An 11,659-nucleotide genomic window follows, 5' to 3' on the forward strand; every position below is an offset into this window, starting at 1 on the left:
GTTTGGAATGTGATAATCTCATAAGTGTTCAACTTCTTTTCATCCTCGTGGGATTGCGGAATATATTCTTTGTGTCAGTGAACGTTAGGAGTGTAATTCAACTTCATGTATTTTGAAACCCATGTCGCATTCAAGGTGCCAGAGTATTCTCATTCTTGATAAACTGATTTTCCCTACACTCTATGAGACGAATGGGTCACGTATTTGGATATTCCTCCTTAATGATTCATATTTCCAATGTCCTAGTTACCCCTATGCCTCATTTGTCTAATAATTGATGTTGTCACAATGATTAACCATGTCAGTAATTTTAGTAGTAATCTTCGTGTCTCTTAGCATATAACCTCATGAAATACTCTGCTCAGCACATTAATGAATTCTTGGATAATTCCAGCCCAATCTTGAACTATGTTGTTCCCCATTGCATTAAATCTATTATGTATTGAAGGCTCGAACAAGTCAAAGAGGAAGCTTCACCGTGTGATCACATAATTCGATAGGTAATTTTTTGGTCAGTTTATGATAGCCCATCTTAGAGTAATTGTTAAAGGTCATCAAAGGTTTAGCGTGGGTGTTCGCGTAGAGATTTAGAGTTTAGGAAGGTGAACATGTTATTCTTAATATTTTCCCCTGAAGATGCTATGTGAGTTGATAATGAAGGTCGCATAAGTGTATTCCACATTAGGCCACACTAGGAGTATGAAGTTTCCCCATAGTTGTTCCACATATATTTTGTGTATTCATATGTCTATGTCTAAGAAGGTAGTTGGAGATCCTTTGATTATCATTCTAGTGGAAATTATTGAAGGTGAAGTTAATAGGTAGTTAGCTTATGCGAGGTATCTAGTTGTCATCCTTGTTAGATGAGTTTGGAGGTTAGGGTTGTTTCTGTGAATGTGTTATGGCAAAACCTGTAAGTCGAGGAGGCCACCTTGAAGGCCGAAAGTGTCGTGGAAAGAAAATATTTTCTCTTGATTGTATAACAATTGGTTTTGATTTGAAAGGTACCTTATAGGTGTTATGATTTAAAAATGTGCAGTCCATGTTCAGGTATCATTATGATAATGTAGCGCTTGTAATGCAGAGAGTAGTGTTTTGGATATATACCTTGCGGTGCTTTGTCGAGTTGTGGATGAGTTGTTAGGATGGTTTTGGTGGTTCTCTGGCAGGTGGATATGCCTAGTTACAAAGGAGACTTTGCCGAAATTTTTGAAAATTTTGGGAGTTAGTGAAAACTTAGGGACTCGATGTAAGTGAAAAAAAGGGATATGTTGTGTTAAGTGCTTGGGGCGGACTCTACTCCTCATTTGAGGGCGAATGATCCTAAGCGGGGGAGAATGTAAGGCCCCATAAAATTTTGCTAAGTAATTTAGGATTTCGATGTACCATGTAGGCTAATTATAATATTTTATGTGCTATAAATATCATATAAATGAACTGGATATGGTGAATTAGTGTATGTGTCATATTATAAGTAATGTAGGGTCTAAAGAGAAGCCTAAGTCTAAGTCAAGTTAGAAAATTTCACAATAGGCTAGAATTTCAAATGATTTCGCACAAGTCCCCACATTGAACGAGCATATCTATATCTATATATATACAAGGTTTTATATGATGAACAACCTATCATTTGGAAGGCCTTCGAGTCTAGTTTCCAACGCTTCAAACCGTTCGTCATTTGGACATTCCAACACAAAGTTATGATCAAATTACCAAAGACTGGAAAAATGCGATCCTGCGTCAGTTATGCGATCGCAAAACCATTATGCAGTCCGCATAATCGATCTGCGACCGCAAATCTGGTCGCAAACTGGACCAGTGTAGCCCAGTTTTTGGCGCCAGTTCCGTGATGCATTTTGCGACCCACATTCCTATTTTGCGGTCCATTATGCGACCGCACGCCCGATTTCGGAGGCTTATTTTTCCTATTGTTATAACCCGACCCCATTTTATATATAGTCATTGGGGCTTCATTTGGGGTCAAATTCTATTGATATTAGAGAGAGTTGAGAGCAGATAGATAGTGAAAGAAAGAGAAGGAGCCTAGCTTCATTAATCACCCAAATCTTGTTCAAGTTCTCAAGAATCAAGGAAGATAACCACTTGAGTGTCCTCCATCCGGGTAAGTCCTTCTTCCAAGATTTCATGTAAGAGGTTAAGGGTTCAAATATGTTGCAGGGATTAGAAATAGGCCATGCATGTAGGACTAAGTTGTAGTATGTGATATTAAAGAACTAACTTGGGTAGCTCCTGTTAAAATTGGTTGAAGGATGAAGGAATTTCCATTTTCAGACCTTGTAGACTCTTTCACATGTTAGGTGTTTGATGAAATTCCTAAGAGAGTTACACCATGGGTAATCTTCCTAATTATTAATCGATTCCCGCTATCTCCTTATAGATTGTTGTTGTTAGAGGTTTCGGTGGATTGTAGAACCTTAAGGAAAAGCTCTTTGAGGTATGTATGGCTAAAAACCCCTCTTTTTAGAAATTGAGCTCCCATGGTGCCCATGCAAATGTTGTAAGTCTGAAATTTGATTGATGTGGTACTTGTTATTTCAAATGAATTGGTGTTGTGAGAATATATATGAAAGGTGTGCCTCCATGTGTTTAATATGCTATTCCTTGTATGTTAAGTGTGTGTGAAGAATATGAACTATGTGCTAAATTGCCCAAATTGCAAGTCAAGTCTAAATTGAGATCGTTATGCCAATCTATGTGAAATCCTCTATGTATAAAGATGTTTGAAATAAATCAAATGAATTTGGGAAATAGAGTGTGGCCAACGTGCCGAGAACTCGAATTATAATTGTGCCTGGTGATGCTTATGACATGAGAAAATATGAAACAGATTATGAAATGAGCCTTGACTCTACTTTCCGTAAATGAATTCAATAATAAAGTGCCCCTAAAGGCTTTGTTTACAATTTATGCCCATAAGTGGTTGTTCGAGATAATGTTTTGCCTTATAAGTACATCCAATGTGATCCGAGTTGTTACATACTTCAATGTTGAAATTGTATATTGTCGTGATTAGAAAAGAGTGATCCAAGAATAATTGGTGTAATTTCTTGTTTATGCCTTTGATGTGTGTTTCTATTTTGGTTGGTGTGTTCCCCTCTTTTTGGAAGAATCCTTTGTGTTTAAAGTTCCATTGCTAATGAACTTGAGGTGTATAATTTCTGAAATATTGTATATGCCCATGATTCATGATTCCTCTCATGTGTACTTGACATCTTGGGTTGAATGTATTGTTGTTGAAATTGATATTGATGTGAAATGTGGGGGAAAAGAGCTCGAATTATGAAATGTGGCCTAGCGCCAAGTATGATGTGATAATTGTGGCCCCAAATGCCGATGAACTAATATATGTGAAACAAAAATTGAAGTGAGATGATTAATGAAAAAGGGTAACGTCTTCGTATGACGGCTTAGCCGATCGGGCCGTGATCGGATGCCATGCTACACACATGGTGGTATTGTGCTGATATTGAAATCGGAAAGTGAGAATGAAATTGTGATTGAGGTAACGTCTTGGTAAGACGGCTTAGCCGATCGGGTCATGATCGGACGCCATGCTACACACATGGTTGTAATATATTGATATTGAACCCGGAAAGTGACAATGAAATAGTGATTGAGGTATATGTCTCAAATGAGGCAGTTTAGCCGATCGGGCCGTGATCGGACTCCGCGCAATAAAGCGGTGGTATTGTGAATGATGATGAAAAGTTTTGAAATGTCCCAACCTAGAGGTATAGAAATTATGTGATTCCTTTTATTTGATGATGTGTTGATTGTTTAAAGCTTTTGTTAAATCCTTATGATTTCTTTGTTCTTGTATGATAGTTCTTTCCATTGAGATGGTGTTTATGATTTCTTTGTTCTTGTATGATAGTTCTTTCTATTGAGATGGTGTTTATGATTTCTTTGTTCTTGTACGATATTTCTTTCTAATGAGACAGTATTTAGTTATACATACTAGTACTATTCCATGGTACTAACGTCCCTTTTGCCGGGGGCACTACATCTTTAAATGGATGTAGGTGGTTCCATAGCAGATAGAGTTGGTCGCCGTTAGTGGCGCATCCTCTTTTCAGCCGACTTGGTGAGCCCCACTTCATTTCGGGGTATTGTATCATTTGTTCATCATGTACTTGTATTTTGAGGTATAGCCGGAGCCTTGTTGCCGATATTTCCATATTTCTCTTCAGTTGTATTTAGAGGCTCCGTAGACAGGTTGTGGGCGGTGTCGGGTATTGGAATCAAAATAGTAATATTGAAAATTGGCAATGATGTATAAAACATATAATATTTTGGACATTATGGTTGAAACTGCTAATGGAAGGAAAATGAAAGTTGTTTATGAAATATTCACAAGTAAGTTTAATGGAGTTCATCTCCTCTTTATTCATGAATTAGTTTGGGTAGAATGAAACCTAACAGGCTTGCTCAGTCGGGTTTACTCGGTTGAGGTGCCGGTCACGTTCTTCGGTTTTTTGGGTGTGACACCGGTCATCCTGGACTTCTGCAAAAAATATGAAGTCACCCTCGGCCAAATACACCCCTCCTTCTGGAGGATAGTGATACTGCTCCATTATTTTATGAGCCAAGTCGACGGGCTTCCTTTCACCCTCGACCACATGATAGGATTATATAGCCCTCGACTTTATCGAGGGGGGCTAATAAAACTTCAGCTTTGGGCCTCCAAGGCGGCTTTCTCGAGCATAGATGAGGAAAAGGATCGGGGTTGGATGGGTCAATTTTTCTGAGTGAAGACTTCGGACCTGATCCCGGCCAAAAGTGTGCCCATTTCCCGAGAAATGGAATATGAGACTTAAGTATAACTTCCCTTTCTAATGTTTGCTTTATCACTTCATTTATCATTTCTTATTAGCCTTTCATTCAGTGCAGCCATTGCCTGGATGCCGGGTGCCGTTCCCAAGCTCGAGAGCTAAGTAAGAAGTTTGATGTCGAAATCAACACATGTTGAAGGCGCATGGCGTGAATCGGCGAAAGGCCGTTGGGAGGCCCGAAACCACGGTAAGCTTTTGTACAACTCGATAACTCTAACCACTACCCGAATTTCTTCTTCGATTTCATTTACCCTTCTTTCGCAGGTCTTTGGAAGGATGTGCCGATGAGGCCCCCATCTGGTGATGAAGAAGACCTTCCCAAACGGTCTGCTCCGAAGCAAAAAGAAACAGAAAAGGAGAGAGGTTTCGAGTTCCACAAAGTTGAACGAGCAAAACCTGAAATAAGGCGGACTAGTATGGGAAATGTCATCCCCCTAAGAATGGAATCAGTCCTCAGGCTACGAGATGAGCCCGAAGAGGGCGAACAAGAAGAAGAAAATGAAGATGATTACGAGCTAGTAGCCCGTTTATGAGCTAATACCAGGGCTCGGCAAGCTCCAAAATTAGTGGAATTCGGTATAACCCGTCCCAAGCCTTAGGAGGTCAGGAAGGAGACTTCGACCCATGTCCCCGAGCCGAAAGGAACCGAAGATGTGTCACGACCCAAATCGATGGGCCACCGAGTGCTCGAGTTCTACCTGTCGAACACCCTTAAGAATGCGACTAAGATATAAACATGAATAATATCTGCTAAATTACGAGAATAACATGCGCGAGGAAAACCTGTCCAAAAAACATATACATATACGTGCGGATTACAGTGGGCGAGTCGGCAAGGCCTGTATTGGCAACTATATACCCTAAACTGAAATTCGATGAGGCCACATACTATCCAACTATAGATAACTGTCTACAAACCTCTAATGAAAATATAACTTTACAAAGACGGGACTGAGCCACGTCATACCCATATATATACAAGCATATCGTACCAAAACCAAAAGCAGCTTCGGATCAAGTGGAGCACGCCAACTCTTGCTGATTAAGGATCCTAAGAAGGGGGACCATCAGCTTGCCTACCTGCATCTGCGGGCATGAAACGCAGGCCCCGTGAAATAGGGCGTCAGTACGAAAAATGTACTGAGTATGTAAGGCATGAAAATCAGTACGTAAAAGACATAGATGGAACATGTAATAAAGAAATCCATCTATAAATTTGAATAACTTCGTAAATTCGGAAACATTCATAATGTCATGCACGTGCATATAAATGTCGTGTAATGCATAGGTATAGGTGTATATAATATCATCAGGCCTCTGAGGGCATCCCATCAAATCATCTCGGCCATTATGGGCAACACCATCAACATATACCAACTGATCTGGTGGTGGTGCGTATATAACGCCGTAATCTTTCCCATATCCCATATACATATATATACATACAAATACGCGTATATAACGCCATCTAGTCATGGGTCGATGTACATGTATAAATGCACGAAACGCATGAAAATGTGTTAACAATCTCAATATTCCTTTTTGATAAACTTTATCAACTGCTATTATTTTGAGACCCATGAAGAGAAGATATATTAATATGTCAGATGGGGAATCAAGAACACAGAGACCCCATAATATTTCCATGAATAGAGTCGTTTATGAAAACTGTGCGTTTGCTCGTTTCTTTTATATGACTTGGATTATGCCAAAATGAAAGAAGGGATAGCCTTAACATACATCGAGTAGGGAAAAATCCCTATGATGTTCTTCGAAAAGATTGCACCGTACTCCTTTAGAACCGCAAAATTTTTCATTGCTAACGATTCTCGTTGGATTTTCTTTAGTTGCGATAGATACTTCACGTATTTGTTGAAAATCATAAGAATGGCTAACGAAAGGCCTTGTATTTGGCAATTCATCAGAATGCTAAAGTGATATATGATTTGGGAATAGCTTGTGTTCTTGAAGTGCTTTTGAATTTGAAAGAAAAGTATATGATTTCTATTACTAAGAGACATATGTCTTATGACTAAGAGACTAAGTAGACTTCTCTTTTACACGTTAAAGTCTTACCACCTAAGCTAATATGACCCTTAGTCATATGTGTGGTTAGCTTATTTGCTGCCACGTTTTGGGGGGGGGGGGTGGTGTTAGTCTTATCTTATATTTTAATAATTAACTAGGTAATGTCCCGCTAATCGATAATTAACCAATTACCCGTACAATTAATAATTATCTCAAATTACTTAAAATTCTACTTATTTTTAATATACTTTATGCATCATACTACCGTGGTCATATGGTACCTTGCATGGTACTAGTCCATAATTATCGAGTATTATCGCTCGACCCGTATTTTATCCCATATCGGCCACCTTCAACGTAACTCGTTATCTTTAATTCGCGTACCCTTTATCCTTCATGACACTTACTTATCGCTTGTTATAAATAGCATAAATACTTTAACCTCAAGGTAATCTCATCCCCGAGTCTACATCGATTTACTGAAGATAAAGCTTTAATGTACGAAATACGAGATGTAACAAGATGTTTTGCCTCAAGGCAAAGAAGCTATCGAAGAGGCGCCGAATGTCGTCATAGAAGCCGCGCTCGAGATTCCCAAAAATGGAGGCAGTGCCTTAAAGGACCAACTTGGGATAATAGAGATCGGTGATTCTTTTTTGTTTCCTTCAGTCTCCGATTCCATGATACGTGATGCTTAGGACACGGAGGCTTGTCACGGTGGAGAAGCCCACGGAGAGGAAGATCTCTTCCATGGTTTATTTACTAGGGTGGAAGATGTCTTTGGCCTGAGTGATTTGGAGTTTCCGAAAAAAGGCTCGGGCGAAGCTTCCCCGAGAATTAACTTGACCAACCAGTTCCCAGCTCCAAGTGATCTAGGGTGGAAGCGGACAATAATGAATACGGTCTCGGAGGATGCCCGGGTTCTTGGTGCCCTCCTAGGGGTAGCCAGCTACCTCCAGTGTTTGGTTATAGAGGAAGATCGAGCCCAGATGAACGAGGTAGGGTGCCTTGCCTTTTCAACGCAGCCAAACAGGCTCAAAATTGTGTAATCCCTGATTCTTTTGCTCATTTTATTACTTAGGTTTTTTCTTCCTTTGCATATATTTTTCCTTCTATATTTGTAGGCTTTGATGCTTCACCTTGAAGCTTCCTCGTATTCTGGGGGGAACGGCGAGATACGGGGGTTGGCTCAGGAAAAGGATGACTTCAAACTTCTCAGCGAGCATAGAGAAGATGAAGCTAGGGGTCTTTGTGCTGAGATAGAAACAGCTCGGAAATAGTACACCAAACTGATGGGGAAGGTAAGGATTAATTTTTAGGTTAACGATGGCGATTCAGGCGTCACAGCTAACGGTTCGAAAATGTAGGTCCACCAAAAACTCGATGCGATCCGGTAACTTTGCGAGGAAATAAATGCACTAAAATCAGAGGCCGAAGGATTGAAGGAGAAGATGGAGCGCTTGGCCTTAGAGAAGGAGGCTGCTCGAGCTCAGCTGAACTCGGCTGAGAATCAACATCAAGGCTTGAAAGAGGATGCCTTGGTGCAGGCCAAGAAAATCGAGGAATTCCAGTCTCGGTTGGGTTTAGCAACTTCTAATCTAGAATGCTGGCCATAAAACTTGCAGCGGCAAAATTGGAAATCGAAGCGGCCAAGGGTAATATGGATGATATGGTGGCCGTCTATCGACCGATGCTTAGGCTGCTCAGGCTCGGGCAAAGGAGGTTGCTGAAGCTGCTCAGGTTCGAGCAAACCGGGTTGCTGAGTATACTAAATGCAGTCTCGGAGAGAGACTCTTGAAGAGATCCACGCTCGTGGCTATGATCTTAAATCTTATATCGAAAGCGCCAAAGAGATCGAAGCTGAAGCCAAAGAGTCGGCCTTTTCCGATGATGATGACGATGACTCTGGGAGCATGAGTGGGTCCGAGAGTGAAGAAGACCCCGAGAGTGAAGAGACTACTCCTGGAGAAGATTAGGCCTTTAGGAATAGTAGTCTTTCTTCTAAGGCCGCTTTGGCTTTTGTAAATGATTTTTGATATGCAAAGGTCTTTTTTCCCTTTCTTCCTTGCGTTTACCTTTTGTTTTATTTGTGCCTTATGAAATTGTATCAATAGGTTCGAGGTTTAGGCAATTTGGATCGAAACCCAACTAGTGTCGAGTGAGTGTTTGCTCGGACTCGGAGCAGGATAACTTTTAGGTTTTAATTAAGTGAGGATGATCCCTCGAACTCAAAAATAACATGGCCCTTAGGCTTTTGAATTAGGCCGGTATGGCCTTTAAGAACAATGGCTTTTTCCCTTTTTCTGCTTAAAAAGTTAATCATATTAAAATTTGTTAAGCCTTAACATGAGATAAATTTGTATTCATATTCCATTGTTTTCGAGGGCAGATGATATCGGAATCCTTTGTTTCGTAATGCCTTTGCATGAAACAGAGAAAATGGTTCGAGAGTTCGAACAATTAGGTACCCCTTATGGTTTTCGAGGGTTGATGTGATCGAAACCCTTTGTAATTTTGTCAAAGGTAGCCTTTTTTAACCGCTTTTATAAAAATATTCGAAAGCCTGTTTTATTACGGAATTCGAACGTCTCCAAACCGTATCAATTTGGCCATAACCTTTATCTTGGGATTTGCTTCTTGGGCTTGTATCCCTGTTACAGTTCGAACTTGTTTGAAAAGTCAGGACCTGAGTGGGGTGGTCGTGGCTTATAAAATCGAGGTTTGTCTTTTTAAGGTTTTATGATCTTGAGCTTTTAGTAATTCGATCATGTCGATTTTTCGGATGGCAGTCCCTAAGTGCGAGGTTAGTTGTTCGAATTTTAGTTGTGATCGGCCCTTAAGCCAGTTTCCACAATAGATTACAAGTACAAAATTGTAAAGCAAAATTTTCTAAGGCATGAAATATTTGGCAAGGAAAAATACTTCTCTTATTAGATGATTATACATACGTACATGTTTGGTGTTAGGGCTCGATTAATCTACATGCGCACGGTACGTTTGACCCTTTGGCCCTTACAAAATTTGCCTATCGAGACCATGTTGACACGAAGTACTTTCCCTGTAACATTCGATGGTGATACCCCCCCAGTATTCGTGGTTGATTGTAAAGAAGCCTCAGATACTGTTGAATTTCTCTAAGTTATCACGAATAATGGTTGCCTCGTTAAAAACCTCGCTGGAAAAACCCATTTGGGACAAAAACCGGTCTAAGGGAAAAAGAGTGCAACGGGTGCTTTCAGACCTAAGGACTTTGTGTTGAAGAATCCCTCGATGTCTTCGATCGAACACCTGCAATTGGTTAACATAAAATATATATGAAAATGGAGAAGGTCTTACTTAGCTGTAATATCGTTTGAGGAATGATACATTCCAATTGTTTGGTAATTGCTCGTCATTCGTCGTGCCAAGTTTTTAACATCCTTTCGTGACGATATCGAGTACCTGATATGGTCCCTCCCAATTTGGGCCAAGTTTTCCTTCGTTCGGGATTCGAGTGTTGAGGGTGACTTTTCTCAGAACTAAGTCCCCAGCTTTAAAGTGTCGAAGGATGGCTCTTTAGTTATAATACCTTTTGATCCGCTATTTCAATGCGGCCATTCTAACGAGGGCGGCTTCCCATCTTTCATTAGGTAATTTGAGACTTGTATTCATAGCCTCGTAATTTAACTCTTCCGTTGTATGCTGGAACCTGAGGCTAGGTTCTCCGACTTTGACCAGGATCAGAGCTACGACACTATAGACTAAAGAGAATGGTGTTGCCCCCGTACCGGATTTCGGCGATGTACGGTACGCCCAAAGGACCTCGGGCAGTATTTCTCTCCATTTTCCTTTAGCGTCGGTCAACCTTTCTTTAGATTTTGAATTATGGTCTAGTTTATCGACTCGGCTTGTCTACTCCCACTAGGATGATATGGCGTTGATAAGATCCTTTTAATCTTGTGGTCTTCGAGAAATTTTGTCACTTTGCTGCCGACGAATTGCTTTCCATTGTCGCATACGATCTCGGCAGGCATACCGAATCAACATATAATGTGGTCCCAAATGAAGTCTATGACTGCTTTTTCTCTGACTTTTTCGAAGGCGTGAGCTTCAGCCCACTTAGAAAAATAGTCAGTCATAAACAAAATTAATTGAGCGTTACCTGGGGACGATGGGAGATGGACGACATGTCCATTCCCCATTTCATCAACAGCCATGGGGATAAGACTGAACAGAGTTGCTTTCCGGGTTGATGAATCATCGGCATATAGCTTTGGAATTTGTCGCACTTTCGAAAAAACTCTTTTGTATCTTTTTCCATATCAGCCCAATAGTATCCTACTCTGATGACTTTGTGAACAAATGACTCGGCACTGCAATGGTATCCGTTATTGCCCTCGTGAATTTCCCATAGAATGTAGTCGGTTTTTCCTGGTCCCAAATATATCGCCAAAGGTCGATCGAACATTCACCTATACAGTGTTCCATCCTTGGCCAATATGAACCGTCCTTCCTTCGCGTGTGGAGTCCTCGATTCCTTAGGATCCGATAGAAGATTTCTATTCTTTAGGTATTCGATATACTTATTCCTCCAACCCCAGGTTAGACTTATGGAGTTTATTTCAGCATGACCTTTTTCGATTACTTACCTCGAAAGTTGTACGACAGTCCCCGAGCTATAATCGTCGTCTTCGATTGGTGATCCCAAATTTGCAAGGGTATCCGCCTCACTATTTTGTTCTCAAGGTCCATGCTCTAGGGTCCATTCTTTATGTCGATGTAGAGCCACCTGTAGTTTG

Source organism: Nicotiana attenuata, unplaced genomic scaffold (genome assembly GCF_001879085.1).
Source record: "Nicotiana attenuata strain UT unplaced genomic scaffold, NIATTr2, whole genome shotgun sequence".
Classification (NCBI taxonomy): Eukaryota; Viridiplantae; Streptophyta; class Magnoliopsida; order Solanales; family Solanaceae; genus Nicotiana; species Nicotiana attenuata.